Raw genomic sequence first — 14,326 nt, 5'->3', positions numbered from 1 at the left:
ATGCACTAAAACTATCTAGAATTCACACAGTAAACAATACTTACAACATTTATACGTATAAACTGAGTTTTTAACTTGGGTCTCTTCTCTTTGTACAGACTTTTTTATGATACTTTCAGAATAGTAATGACCCCAATTCTTGGTTAGTCATTCTAATGGATAAGAACAGGGAAATAATTAAAATAATTAAAAACAGTGTTTAATCTAAAATCACTTATACTTGGCTTTAGGAAGGTTTTTGCACTTATGTTTCTAAAGAAGGGAAATCAGTTCTAAGGATCAAATAAGATAACAGATGCAGAGTACTCTTTAATTACAAGTTGCTCTTTTATATCACATAATATGCTCTTCAAATAATATATCAGACCAGAGGAGACCAGAGATCTGGAAAGTTGTCTAAGTTGCCCTACTGGTCCTACCCCACTCAACATCTGGCCCTTATTTCATGCTCGGGACACACATCGTAATATTTTAGCCCCATCATACGTAAAGGAAGAGGCATTCCTTCTTAACTCCTTCTCCTGGTTACTTCCTAATTCAAAATAAAATGTAATTTTAAGCATGTAAATTTACAAATATAAATTGTAAGCAATACCCTGAATGTTTTAGTAAAAAAATGGTAGTGACAAAAGCAACTTAAAACTACCCCTAACGTTAAAAACTAAATTCCTTTATTTTCTATAAAATCACTTGATTCCTTATACCTCGTTTCTAATGAGGAAGGAATATTTAGATTGATGAATTTCTCATGAGAATACAAATATAACTATTACATGTTAACACAAAGTAAAACAGAAAATTCAATGACATAACATTTACAGGGTCCTAAGGAAGTACTAAGAGAATCTTGAATTTTCAGTTTTAAATATATATCCTTTAAGAATGGTTCAGCAAGGCAAGCCCAACAAAACCCATTACCAAAAGCTGAGTTCAACTTAGTAATCTTTTTTTTTTCACAAAAACTTTAAATGGGGCTCCGAATGGCTAGGGCAAAAAAAGGCGTAAGATACCAATAATACAATAATAACAACCATAGTTGTTAAAGAGTAAAAAGCCTTTCCTCTTTTTTATTATTTCCTCTCAGGAGTATTGTAGAGAAAAAGAAGCAAGCTCATTTTAGTGACAACTACAGTTGGGGAAACTTTTCTGCTACATCTAACAATGAATAACCATTTAGATTAGAGGCAGCCAGCTGCCAAAAAGAGCTGTGGATCTGGAGTACAAATCTGACCTCGGACATTCCCTAGCTGTCTGCCTCAGATTCCTCTTCTGTAAAATGGAGGGGACTCACTACACCCTTCTTCTAGAATCGTTGTGAGGATTAAATGAGAAACTTGGAAAGTGCTTGCAAACCTGAAAATGCTACATAAATGCTAGTTGCTATTATTATTATTATATTCTACTTCTCTGAATATTTCTCAAGGAGACGGTGTTATGATTTAGGTGTGTTGGATGACAGTACTTTATACATAATGTATATTGATTCTTGGCTTAAAGGGTGACTTAATTTTTGTAGGTCCAATCTCAACCCTGAAGGAATCTCCCTGTATTAAGAAGCTGTACTCCCTGTGCAGTAGCAAATCATGAATTCTGAAGATACTGATTTGAGTTCCAGTTCCACAATTTGCTATCTGCATGTCACCTTTCTGAACTTCAACTTTCTTAGTTGTGAAATTTGTGCAATTACACTACTCTACAGCGATGTTGGGAGCATAGTGTTTTGCCAACTTCTATGGTCTAATATGGCATCCTTTTGAAGATCTTTGAACTAACTCCAGCAGTTTTGAAAAAAATTTCATGTACTTGTAATCAGTCTTTTTTTTTTAACCATTTCTTCTATTCAACAATAAACTTGATGGAAAAAAACAAAGTCCCTTAAGTTCTCTGGGCCTCAGATTCTCTCATCCGTAAAATGAAAGGAGCTGGAATAAATGATTTTTAACACCCCTGATTTTAGCCATATATCCATAGTCCTAACATACAGTGCATATAGGTATGGTAAAAAGACATGAAGGTATTTTTTGTTCCTCAAAGGCACTTTCTATAAAATAATCCAGAACTTGATCAATAAAGAATAATAGCATCGGGTATATGGTCGCTTTACGTAATTATAAGATGATGTGGGACTGTGAAAGTTAAATTTTACAAAGTGAAAAGATTAAAATCTCCAACAAAATGGATCAAGTAGGGCTTAGTAAAATAGGAATTCTGGGCAGAGTCAATTTTGTTGAACCATTTTACATATTAACTGAGTTAACAGTTTTTCAGTTCAGCTGAATTTATATTTCATGTGTTATACCAACTCAAATTTTCTTACATTAGGTATCATTTGACATATAAGTTCAATGATATCACATAATACATGCTAGTACCCTACTCAAAGAACTATTCATTTTAGGGTACAATTAGTTGTAAGGGTCCATAATGTGGTTAAAATATCATAAGGACCTTTGTACATAGTAAGCACCCAAATGACAGAGTCATTCAATAATAAATGTTAAAAGGGCATCATATTAGAGAAAACTATGAAAAACGAGGTAAGTAAGAGGAGGGAAATATTTGATTCCATACAGTGAAGAGGGATTCTTTTTACTCAATAGATCTTCCAGCATGTTCTAGGTTTCAAAATTATTAGCTGCTTTTTCCTACACTTTGTAGCTACATTTGTAAACACCTCCTTCTCATTAAAGGTTAATGGCTACACTCAGTACAAGTGCATAGGAAAAGTCTGACACTACTAAACTGAAACATTTTTCCCCTTCCATTCAGAATTGCAGTTTACATTTATACAGTACCTCAATTCATGAAAGTAGTTTCCCTCAAAACAACCAACTGTCAAAAGGCCCCAATTTTTAAAGATCTGCAATGTTGTTTTTCAGACAGACTACCCCCTGGAGAGGTAAGCTCCATAACAAGAACATGACTGACTGATTTGGTATGTTTGTGTATGTGTAGAAATTTAGGGCTCTACATTCACTTAAAAAAAAAAAAAAAAGATAAAAATCCCAATGGGAGATATGGTAGAATATGCCTACTAATACTAAAAATTGCAACACAATAAAGGACCACTCTGCATATATCACATATGACTGATGGTAGACAGGTATTTGTTAAAACTGACTTATCCCTGTCAACCACATCTTATAAGGGGAAAATCTCTAATTAAAGTCCTAATTGAAAATGTTCAAGTATTTTACTGGTTAACCTTGAGTTTTTAATTAATGTTTTTCAAATACTAAGATATGAAAACTAAAATTAAACCAAAAGGATGTTAAAAAAATAATGGTTACAAAAAGGTAAGACACTCTTTTGGCTATAAAAGGTGAGGGCACTTTATTATTATCCCTATTAAGCACCGTATTTACAATTTGTCAAGGAAGCCCATTAAAATTACTTTTAGAAAACATAAAGCCATGGAATAATATAAAAATGAACATAGATTATTCTAAAGGCAGGAAATGTCAGCTTCTTCAGCTTAAAACAAATGCTATATTAGCTTAATTGCTACTGACTGATTAAATGTTTACTAAAAATTGTCTCATCCTTGTTATTTTTTCCTAAAGAAAAACTGATGTGCCTGGGAAATTTTTATCTATTTTTAAAAATAATTTGGCTATTTATGATAGAGACAGCATGATTTCAATTTTATCACAGACACAGCATGATTTCAAGGAAAGATCAGTCAGAGTCAGAGACCTGACTTTTGGTTCCTATTCTGTTACTTATGTGACACTAGGGCCACATTCTTCACTTTCAAAAATGAAGAGAAACTAGACAGAAATCAACATTTCCAAAGTAATCTGCTTATAAAACAGCCTGGGTTTTAAATGCCCTGGGAGATTTGGGGGGAAGAGATGGAATATTGTGTATGGAATACTCCCAGAATAAAAGAAGGTTAAGGAAATTTTACTGCAAAATAAATTTTCATAGTGAAAACTGTTACAGGTAATAAAATATGATACATAATTTCACATTCAGTATTTCAGAAGAATTACTGTCACAAAAATACTAATGGAACCCGTGTTATTCTGTCTGTGTCTCCATCATTCCAGGCTCCATGGAACTATTTCAGAACTCTGGTCTAAATTCTGTAGTTCTGAAGAGTTTCATACCAAAATACAAACAAGATGAAACACTATTTATATATGACAAGACTGTCTTTTGTGGAAAAATGAAAATTACTTTGGGGGGAATTTCTAAATTTACATCTGAAACTCTATGTAAACTCATAAACTAGGGGAAGAGAACAAGATAAACAAGATTCCTTCAAGTCTCCTACTCATCAGTCATTTCATATTCATATGAAGCACCTCAGGGGTTCTCAATGTAAGAAAATCCGCTGGGCTTTCTTCATTTCAGACTTGAAATACCTACCCATTGGGGGGGGGGGGGGGACCTCTGAGATCACACAGTAATAAATAAAGGAACTTAAAGTAGACCCAAAGAAGAAAATGGAATCATACACGAAGTGATTTTTAAAAAGCTGTGTATGCTTTAAAAACTATTTTTTTATAAATAGGATTCCTAGGCTAAAGCAATTATCTGGGGATGTTTCACTGTGTTTTATTTAAGTTATCTCCAGTGAATGTGATGGTGACATTTTAAAAACCAGTTGCTAATACAGTGTTTTACTTATTTTTACTTCTTTGATGCACATTACATAACTCTCCAAACAAAAATACTGTCTCCAGTCTCATAAAACAAAGGATCAAATACCCCAAATATTCAAATTATTTTTCAAAAGTTTTTAATTTAAATCTAATACTATATTCTTAGTTATACCGTAGGTTCAGTTTGTTCATAAAAAGTCATCTCAATACAATAACATCAGGTATAATACATAAAATCTAATCCATTATGTCTTACCAATTTTATGACCTGATGAGACACTCTTGTGGACAACATTCAGTCCTTAGAAGCTAGAATAACCCTCCAACCATGTGAGGGCATCACAACTTTTAAACTTTCGGCTTTCGATCATTATTATGTCACATTCCTCCTCCGATGCTGAACTCTAAAAAAAATTCTAGCAAAGAGTTTAAGTAAATAAATGTTTTAGTCAAATAGCTTTAAAATATTTTATATAGCAATGGTTTTATGTTTAACATGGTTACACAACTGACATTTAACTTATCTTTTAAAATGTAAAATAATTTCATATTTGACCTGGAAACAATTCAGAATTTCAACACGGACCTAGAATACTAGTCAGTACATATGCAAGTAGAAACCGAACTGTTGCCAAAGTTCTAGGCTCATGATTCTGATATTATTTATTGGATGCAATGCTGTTCATTGGCCATAGCCAGCTCTACAGTCCAGTAAAAAAGGCATTTCAGTTATAATGGGTGAACTGGACTACAGCACAAATGACTTGTATTTCAATTCACACTGATCATTAGGATGGGCAGAATGAGTACTTCATGAACTATACATTACAGATCATTCTGTTTACATGGGCACACCACTGCTAGCTTTTTAAAAAAGAAAGCTTAATGGTGAGACAAATAACATAGATCTACTTGATTCCTGCATGTATGTTTTAGGTTTCAAGATATGATCTCACCAGTGTAGGTACACTTCACTAAGGTAAGCTCACAAGCCTTCTTTGCTTTAAAGGCTCTTGTTGAAGCAAACATTGGCTAAAACAGAACACCTACCACCCGGTGGCCAACATTCTAGTGATAAGCCTAAATAAAATATTCAGGCCAGACCACAGATGGACTTGTATAACTTGTCAGAGGGCACTCTTCCATTAGCATAGCCTTGAAGACTGCAGTCACCTCCATGCTATGATGACTTACAGGTGGCCTTTAGGAAAGGTGTCTATATGAGGGATGTAAAAAAACACCACTAAATGCTTTAATGCATGTTTTCATCATTTACATAATTTAAAATCTTGTCACTACAGGCACATGTTTACACTGATTATTAGGTAGTGTCATTACCAAGTGAGGTGTTTTAGGGGACTTAATTTAGGTGATATCTTAATTTTTAAAAGTTATTTTATAAAAACATCTTATCTTCAACAGGGCATTTTCTCCACAATCCTTGAAGGATCCATTAATAAGTTTCCCATCAAGTCACATTCAATTTTGGTTGCAAATAATCCATGTGTATATAAAATCCATTAAAATTTGCAGGCTTTTATAATCTAGGCTGAAAAAGATGGAGTCAGTAATACTGTAATTCAATTGTAATAACAGATCCAAAAGCACTCTGACATGGGAGAATAGGGAACAAGGGGATAGGGGCCGGGGAAGGGAAAGGGAATGCAAGAATTACTGAATTTGGGTATAAAGCAATAACCACTTAGTGACTATTATAAAAAGAGACTTTGTAGTCATCTCAGATCTGAAACACTGGAAGTGGTCAGGGCTTGTATGTAGATTTTAACTTGTAACTGGATTCTTCTGTTAAATCTGTTCTCAGAGATAAAGCTCAAGCAGAAGTCTATTTTACCACCTAAAAATAGCTTTTCTCAATGTAATCTCATAACACATCCGAGTTCAATGAATAAATTTGTACAAGTATACAACTTTACTCTGCCCTCTAACGAAGCAAAGTCAAGTAATGTGGTCACCTGGTGAAGGCAAAAATCCATAACCTGATGTGGATACAATTTTCTAAGTTGTGGTCAGTGTTGTGGAATCAACATTCTCCCACGTGTGCCTGAAAAGAGACTAGTTCAAAGTCTGTTTGCTACAAACCAAAATTACACCCTTGAGAAAAAGGCTTATTTTAATCTATTCCTGTATGGAATGTCCCATGAGGTACAAACCCAGCCATATTCACGAAGGTGAACTCACACATCCTGAAATATGTTTAATGTTGGTAATTTGCTTGTCAGCAGGGCTTTGATGAACTGGTCATCTAAAAAGGGCAGACTGGCTGACCCTTTGCTAAAAAGGCCTCTCAACAAAGAAAAGCATTGTTCTGATAAATGCTTAGGAAGCCTTTGGAAGGCAAACAGAACAGAATAGCCTTGTAAAGCAAATTGAGTGGTTCTGTGTATTGGAGGGAAAAATTCTAGTCACCAATCCAATGGGCCTTGCATATGTCAAGATTAATTTAAATTCTTTAAGTTATATGTAAATTATTTGAAAATTGTTTGCCAGTGTGTACTTTGAAATTAGTTTCTTTATGTGAATCATATTTAAGATTTTTTTTTTTTTTTACAATTTTAAGCATTTTTACCAGATAAAGTAAGCTCTCATCACTTTGGAAGCTGAGGATGAAACTTAAGTGCTTGAGAATGGAGCATTATAGTTAACTGAAAATTAACTAAAAACCCCTTTTTATTTCAACCCTCATAGCTTAGAAAAAAATTAGCTTTTCTTTCAATATCCTGAAATCAAGATATTACAATTTTACAAGGTCAGTATATAGCCTGAAAAATTACTTTTACTTGTATATCAATTCACATTGATCATAAAGATAGGTAAAAATGAACACTTTATTAACTATACATTACAGTTCATTCCATTGACAAGGGCACACCATAGCCAGTTTTTTTTATTTTAAAAAGAAAAGCTTAATGGTGAAACAAAGAAAATAGATTTGGTTCTGGTATTTGTTTTAGACTTCAAGATATGATTTCACTAGTGTATTTAAGTGGAGGGTGAGTCTTCTCAAAGGCTAGTAAATAGGGGAGGTGAAAGCAAAGATTAACTCTTCTATTTACTGTTTGTGCCAGTGGGGGTCCAATTAACCAAGACTTCATAATAAAGGGGGGTTCAGCTTACCTTTACTTAGCCAAATTCTTCAGTTAATAAAAACGGTGATCAATGTAAGTTAACTGAAGGACTATTTCAGGAAAAGATTTAAAACTGACTGTTGCTCAGTAGTTTTTCAGTTGCTTCTGACTCTTCATAACCCCAATTATGGGTTTTCTTGGCAAAGACACTGAAGTGGGCTGTGATTTCCTTCTCCAACTCATTTTATAGATGAGGAAACTGAGTCAAACAGGGTTAAGTGACTTTCCCAGGGTCACAAAGCTAATAAGTGTCTGAGGCCACATTTGAACTCAAAAAGATAAATCCTCCAGACTCCAGACCTGGCACTTTATCCACTGAGCCACTTAGCTGTCCTGGTCCTGCCTCTTCCCAATGCCTAATGGAACACATCCCATCTCCACAAATTCTTGCTTAATGGGTATTTCTTTGAGAATCAGATAGTTTATAATCAAATACAATTGTTTTTAAAATTTTTTATAATTTGGAAGTTTCTACATAAATTCTACAATTTAACTTGTCTTTAAATAGATGAGAAAGAATACCCAAGCTCCCAAACAAGCTTTTGATAATGAACTGGTTTTTCAGACGTCACTGGAAAAATTGAAATACTAAAGGTTTCAATTTATGTAACAATATTTTTCCAGTTCAAATACCCATTGAAGATTAATAGGGGCAAGCAATTAAAAGAAATGCAGATACACACAGGTGTGTAAAAGAAAACCCAGTGAGATTTTTGATTGATTTTAAGATGCCAGGAAGGTAGGATGAAATAGATGCTCACAACATAATCATCATTTAACACCTCCTGGAAGACCATTGCAAAAATATTTTTTTTATGAATTTTACTGATCGTGACCTTTATAAGGACCTTCGCAAAAGGTAAACTGGAAGTGTTGCTTAGCTAACACTAGAATACAATGCACAATAAGACTTAATTTTTAAAATATAAAGTACGTTATGATTCTAGAAACAATTATCAATGTTTTTGGACTCTATTACTGAATAGGGATGGCTATTGTAAAAGGAAATACTTAAAACTGACGGGTGCTGGGTAGATTTCATCCTCCAGATGGTTTGAAGCCCTGGTGTTAGCATAGATATTTAAGACTGAAGAAAAATCACCCTGTGACCAGGACACAGTCAACTCTCCCTACCACTGGTGGATGTGGCAAAATCACTCACTGTTTCTGAATAATTTAGACTCATACCCTTTAATACTCTACTATGGAATTTCACTATTTACCTGTGCCAAAAATAAAACAGAAACCTATTTTTGAGGCAGTTGTCTTTCTAACTAACTTAACAGCCATTTTATTACAAAAGAACTTTTAAGTTTTGAAAATTTTCAGCTACTGGGAACTAAGCTGGTATAATATAAACTTTGTTTCTTGAGGTTATTTAAATTCCACAAACACTGATATCAGCTTATCTGCATTAAGCATGTAAAACTGTTTAAGTTTAGCCAACAGATAATTTAAAACTATGACATGAGGTTTGGGTCACTTAAATCCTGCACTGATCACAAAATAAACTGCAACTTGATTTGCAGGATTCCAAGTACTGGACAAATATTCAGAAAATGAGAAGGCTTGTTAAGACATTCAATCGTTGCAAGTCAGTATCTACCATTTTTATTCAATTCCCATTCCTGGTCCCTGATGTTCTTCCCACATCCAATCCCCCAAAACCCAAAGTCTAAGAGACATGGATCTCTTTCCTTTCCAAATGTTTTCTATGGTACTAATTTTCAGTAGCAGCAGTCTTGAACTGAGAGCAGTAGAAGAAGTGTGACCTTTAAATTATAGGACTGGAACACAAAGGTGAGAATACTTGGGATATTTCAGCTGATTTTAGAAAATATAAATTTTGTTCCAGTCCTGAACTGGTGCATTTGGGTTTTGTTTTTTTGTTTTAGGTTCCTTAATTTTTGCCCTCCACCCATATTAAATATTCTTAAAACTGAACATAAGGTTAGGTTTAGTTCCAACATTAGTTTAAAAAAGACACATATCCCTGAAACTGAGACTGTGGCACAGGAAGAATATAGTGTGTACTCACTTTCTGGTTCACAGCTCTGATCAAATCCTTGTTTTAAGACTATTTGCAGCTGGTCCACACCTTTTCAGCTGAACTCAGCTCTAGGAAGAACGCTAATTATTATTACTGGAGAAATTCTGCTGTCTAGAAAACACAATGGGCTGGCCAGAGCACACCTGCCAGCCCTCACTCTCATTTACTTAATGGGCAAGTAGAGTAGCTGCTGCTTCTGAAGAGACATCCTTGAATGGGGACACTTCATTGGCATGGAACACCCACATGAGTCAACTCCCTCTCCCAATGCAAGTCTGCATTCTCTTTCACAGTGCTTTAGAGATAAAGAAGAGTCACCAAATAACCAATTTATGTCAGACATAGGACACAGATTCGAGTCTTCCTGGTTGACTCTCCCCTCTTTAAGTGTGTGAATTGTCCAACAGGGTCTTTTTTTTGTCAATTCTTAAGGCTGAGAAGATTGTGGAGGAGGGGGGAGATTAAGCCCCCAAAATACCTACTGTGTTAAGTACTTTACAAATAATCTCAATTGATCCGTAGAATCATGGGATGTAGGTGATATTATGCCCAGTTTACAGTGGAAGAAACTGAGGCAAACAAAAGTTAAATGATCTGCCTAGGGTCACACAGCTTGTAAGTGTCTGAGGGATAGATCTGAACTCAGGTATTCCTGACTTCAGACCCAGAGATTTATCCACTATGTGGCCTAACTGCCAACTATGCAGACTACGTAAGATGTCAAAACCTAACTTCAATGTGGCATGGTTATCTATGAAACAGTCCTCCTTAGGATCCTAAAAGTAAAAGAATGACTTTTTAAAGCAAAATGTTACACAGCAGCAAATCTACTAAAAATCACCCATAAATCTTTAGTCATATGCAGATAGTAATCATTATACTAAGCACACTGAAATACAAGGATACCTTGCTTAATATAATGGTTCCACAAAAATATGGTAGGTGCTATAGATGGCTCTGATATTACAAAATTAGGTAAAGGCAGAGAGCTTCCCAAGGTAAGACAGTGTGGAAAAGTTGTGGGTAATCAAATAATTGTAAAAGCATGTGTTGGGGGAGGCGGGGGCGGGTGGTAGGAGTCATCAAGTCTTAATGAGTTCAACAGGCAATGCAAGCTGATTTACGGTGGTGGTCATTTGATTGAAAAGGAGATGAAGCTAATATTGTGGGGAAATAGTTTATCATGTATGAATTTGCCTAAAAGCCTTTCACTTCCATCAAGTGACCATCACTCTAAGATTTGAATTCCAAGGTACAGGGAGAAGGGAGAATAAGTCATTTGCCTAAGGTCACCAGTGATTTGAACCAGGGTCCTTAGACTTCCGCTCCCATGATACTTAATCTACTCAAAGTCTTTCTGGGTCTTAAATTACCTTGTTAGTACTTTTGGAAATTCAACTATTTAACACTACTGCCAGGTCTTAAAAACAACCAAATACAGAAGCGGGGTCAATGCTAGTGGACACACCCTTTTGTTTCCTCTAAGTTAATTTCAATAATGCTTCTTGGTGGTCCAGCCATTCTAGAAATCAATTTAGAAACTGTGTGCCATCCTACCTCCAAAATCTATTAAATTATGTGATTCCCTTTGACTCCAGAAAGAAAAGAAGAGGAAAAGGCCCCCATATATACAAAAATATCTGTAGCAGCTCTTTCATCGTTAATGGGCATCCCCTTAAATCTTATTTCTTTGCCAATTAGAAATAGTTAATGATTGTGATGATGAATGGGATGGTTTAAGTCAAACCTGGGAAGACTTATAATGAACTGATGCAGTGACAGCAGTATTTTAAAGATCAACTATCAAAGACTTAAGACTTAGCAACTTTGATTACTACAATGATCAAATTCCAAAGAATGCATGATGAGGCATGCTACTCACCTGCAGATAGGAAATAGAAAATTTTTCTTGTGTAAGTGTAGGGGTGTGGGGGTATGGGGACTGGATTAATGCATAAATCTGTTTTGCATGACTGTACATATTGTTAATGAATTGTTTTTTGGGCCTTCTCCATAGGTGAGAAGGGACAAAATTCAGAACTGAAGAAATATTAAACTGAACTGTTAAAAAAAAAAAATCAACTAGTGATGAAATTAAGAACTTTATATACATTGGAGGAAAAAAGATTCCAGGATGACAATCTTACTAGCTGATTACACACTGGGATTCCAATGTTGTCTCAGGAGTGCCTGCTTCCCATAAAAGTGTTGGAATGTGGGATATTATTAAAGTGGATGTAGTTTAAAAAAACAAAAAATAAAAAAGAATCTTTGGCGTTTCATTAAACATGTTTCATTAAAACTTTAGATGACTGATCTAAGGGAGAAGTTTTTATTTTGGGTTACCAATTCTCAGTGACCTTTCTTAGCTTGGAGCTTCAAATGGTAGTGGATAAAGTTATGTTTACTGAATTGCTTTAATTAAAAAATTACAATGGTAGGATCCTGAAAATCTTTTAAAATAACTTCCCCCAAAAATATCAGACTTAAAAAGAATACCTTTAGGTGACAGATCAAACTTTATACAATTATGAAATACCTTGCTGGTGATCAAAATCCTTCACCCTACCTTTCCTGCAGCTATACAAACTATATTACCTTGTTGTCACATCTACTCTGGGCCTCATTTTCCTCATTTGTGAACCAAATGGGTTGGATGAGTTTTAAGGTCCAATACTTATGACCACTACACTCTGGCTAAGATAAAATTTTCTTTCCCTCAAATATCTTGTAAAATTTCCATCCTTTGCTCAATTTGTTCCCAAAGCATTCTAGCCCCAGTTTGATGATCTTTATCTTCCTTTAAAATCCAGCTCCAATCCCCACCTACTCAAAGAAAAAGAATTTACTTGATTTCTCCCCTCCAAGTGTTTTAACAGTTTTACCCCAGAAGTCCTACAATGCACTTGGACTTGTGTTTGCTTTATCACCCTGCTGACAGAACGGAGGGCTAGGGTTAGATTCTACTCAAGCTCCTTGAGGTCACAGATTCTTATTTAAGCTTCCAGGCTTTGCCAGGCAGGCATTCAACTACTGAACTAAAAATACTCAAAAGTTTTAACTACATCTCTTAAAAGGAGATTTCCCTCCCAAATGTCAGGCCAAGAGCATGTTAGAGCTAGAAGTTAACTTAAGAGTTATATGTGTGTATGGCGGGGAGGGGAAAGTGGGGAGCAGGGCAGACTTTTTAGAGAGACACTAAAATGAACATCAAACCATTTCCTAAACAAAGTACTTAATTAACAATGATTTGATCTAAGCCTTCTAGCTTGGCTTGTAGTATTAGAGACACACTAAGCTGAAATATAGTCTATGATAGTTCTGGGGTTCCATCCGATCAACTGCTTACTTCTCAAGCAGGTTCTAATCATTTTCACTCCTTATTACCTTCTGGAAAACATAAACCACATCTTTCCTCCAGTGGGTTTATCTAGGGCCCAGTGCTGGGGCCCCCAGCTTGATGTTCACAATCTTCTGGCACTAAGGATTCCCTATCATAATGGCTGGTCTCATCTCATCCAGAAACTCTTTCTCAACCAACGTGGATTCAAATTTCTGGCCCAATACACCTTTTCTTATCCTTGATTTCAATATATATTGAGCTACTGGAGGAAAGTAAGACCTTCACAATATCTTTGAAAATTACTTATTTTATATGTGAAAAGTTTTTTTTAAGGAAACTGAAGCAACTGAGAAGCGCCTGGCTATGTATACTACGCTGTATATATGTACAGAGGTTATGGCTCACAATTAGATCAAAACATTAAGCTCTTATAGGAAAGGCTCATACTAAAATTATCTTTAATTTTTGGCTGTTAAAAATGCCAACAATAACATTTTGCTATCTGAGCCAAACAACAGTACTATCTCCAGTGTATTTAACCTCCAGGTCCTAAGATATTGGCATCCACATCACCAAAACTATCACTGATAATGGTATCTTTAGAAAAACTGGGTTGAGAAAATGTTCTAAAAGTTGATCTCCTATAAGACTAGCCTGCCATGTGGCTTAATGTGGACCATTTATTTATTTTTTTCCCTAAATTTATAGAAGGGCAAAAATGATTAGATACTAGTTAGGCACCTACAGTGTGCAAAGTACTAAGCACTGTGGGCAAAATTTAGTATATAAGCAAGGATTCTCCCACCTTAAGAAATTTACAATCTAGATGGGGAGTGTATTTAAATATTTTGAAAAATTAGATAAACTTAATACTGTGCTATAATATTTGTCCTTTAGCCAATGCCAACAGTAACCATTAAAGGTAATATTTCTTTCTAATAGCATTTGCTTCAAGTAGGATATATGATGCACATGCATATGTACAACAGATGACTGAGCCCTTGATTACTACACCAGAGGGTTTAATATATGCTAGTGAGTGCCAAAGGCAAGTTCAAGCAGCTGGCACTCATAACACAAATTGCCTATCCCTGCTTGATGTAAAAAAATATGTATTCTAACATATGGAGAATAGCCAGCAGATTAGTTCATGGTTAATGCTGAAAGAATACTCTAA

General features: G+C 35.1%; 1 protein-coding gene across 4 annotated transcripts in view; it reads right to left on the bottom strand.

Annotated features, from left to right (window-relative positions):
* The window catches only part of TSC22D2 (TSC22 domain family member 2), a 50,378-nt gene that overhangs the window by 18,558 nt on the left and 17,494 nt on the right, over positions 1–14,326 (bottom strand). For 2 of the 4 annotated variants that reach the window (XR_011969059.1, XR_011969060.1), the window contains one exon: positions 4,867–5,026. The exons of the other annotated variants lie outside the window; for them this stretch is intronic. The gene's annotated coding sequence lies outside the window, so the exon portion shown is untranslated. The remainder of the gene's footprint in view (positions 1–4,866; positions 5,027–14,326) is intronic. 4 annotated transcript variants of the gene reach the window in all.

The sequence above is a fragment of the Notamacropus eugenii genome, chromosome 6 (genome assembly GCF_028372415.1).
Source record: "Notamacropus eugenii isolate mMacEug1 chromosome 6, mMacEug1.pri_v2, whole genome shotgun sequence".
NCBI classification, from domain to species: domain Eukaryota; kingdom Metazoa; phylum Chordata; class Mammalia; order Diprotodontia; family Macropodidae; genus Notamacropus; species Notamacropus eugenii.
This window is presented reverse-complemented; position numbering and strand designations above follow the sequence as displayed.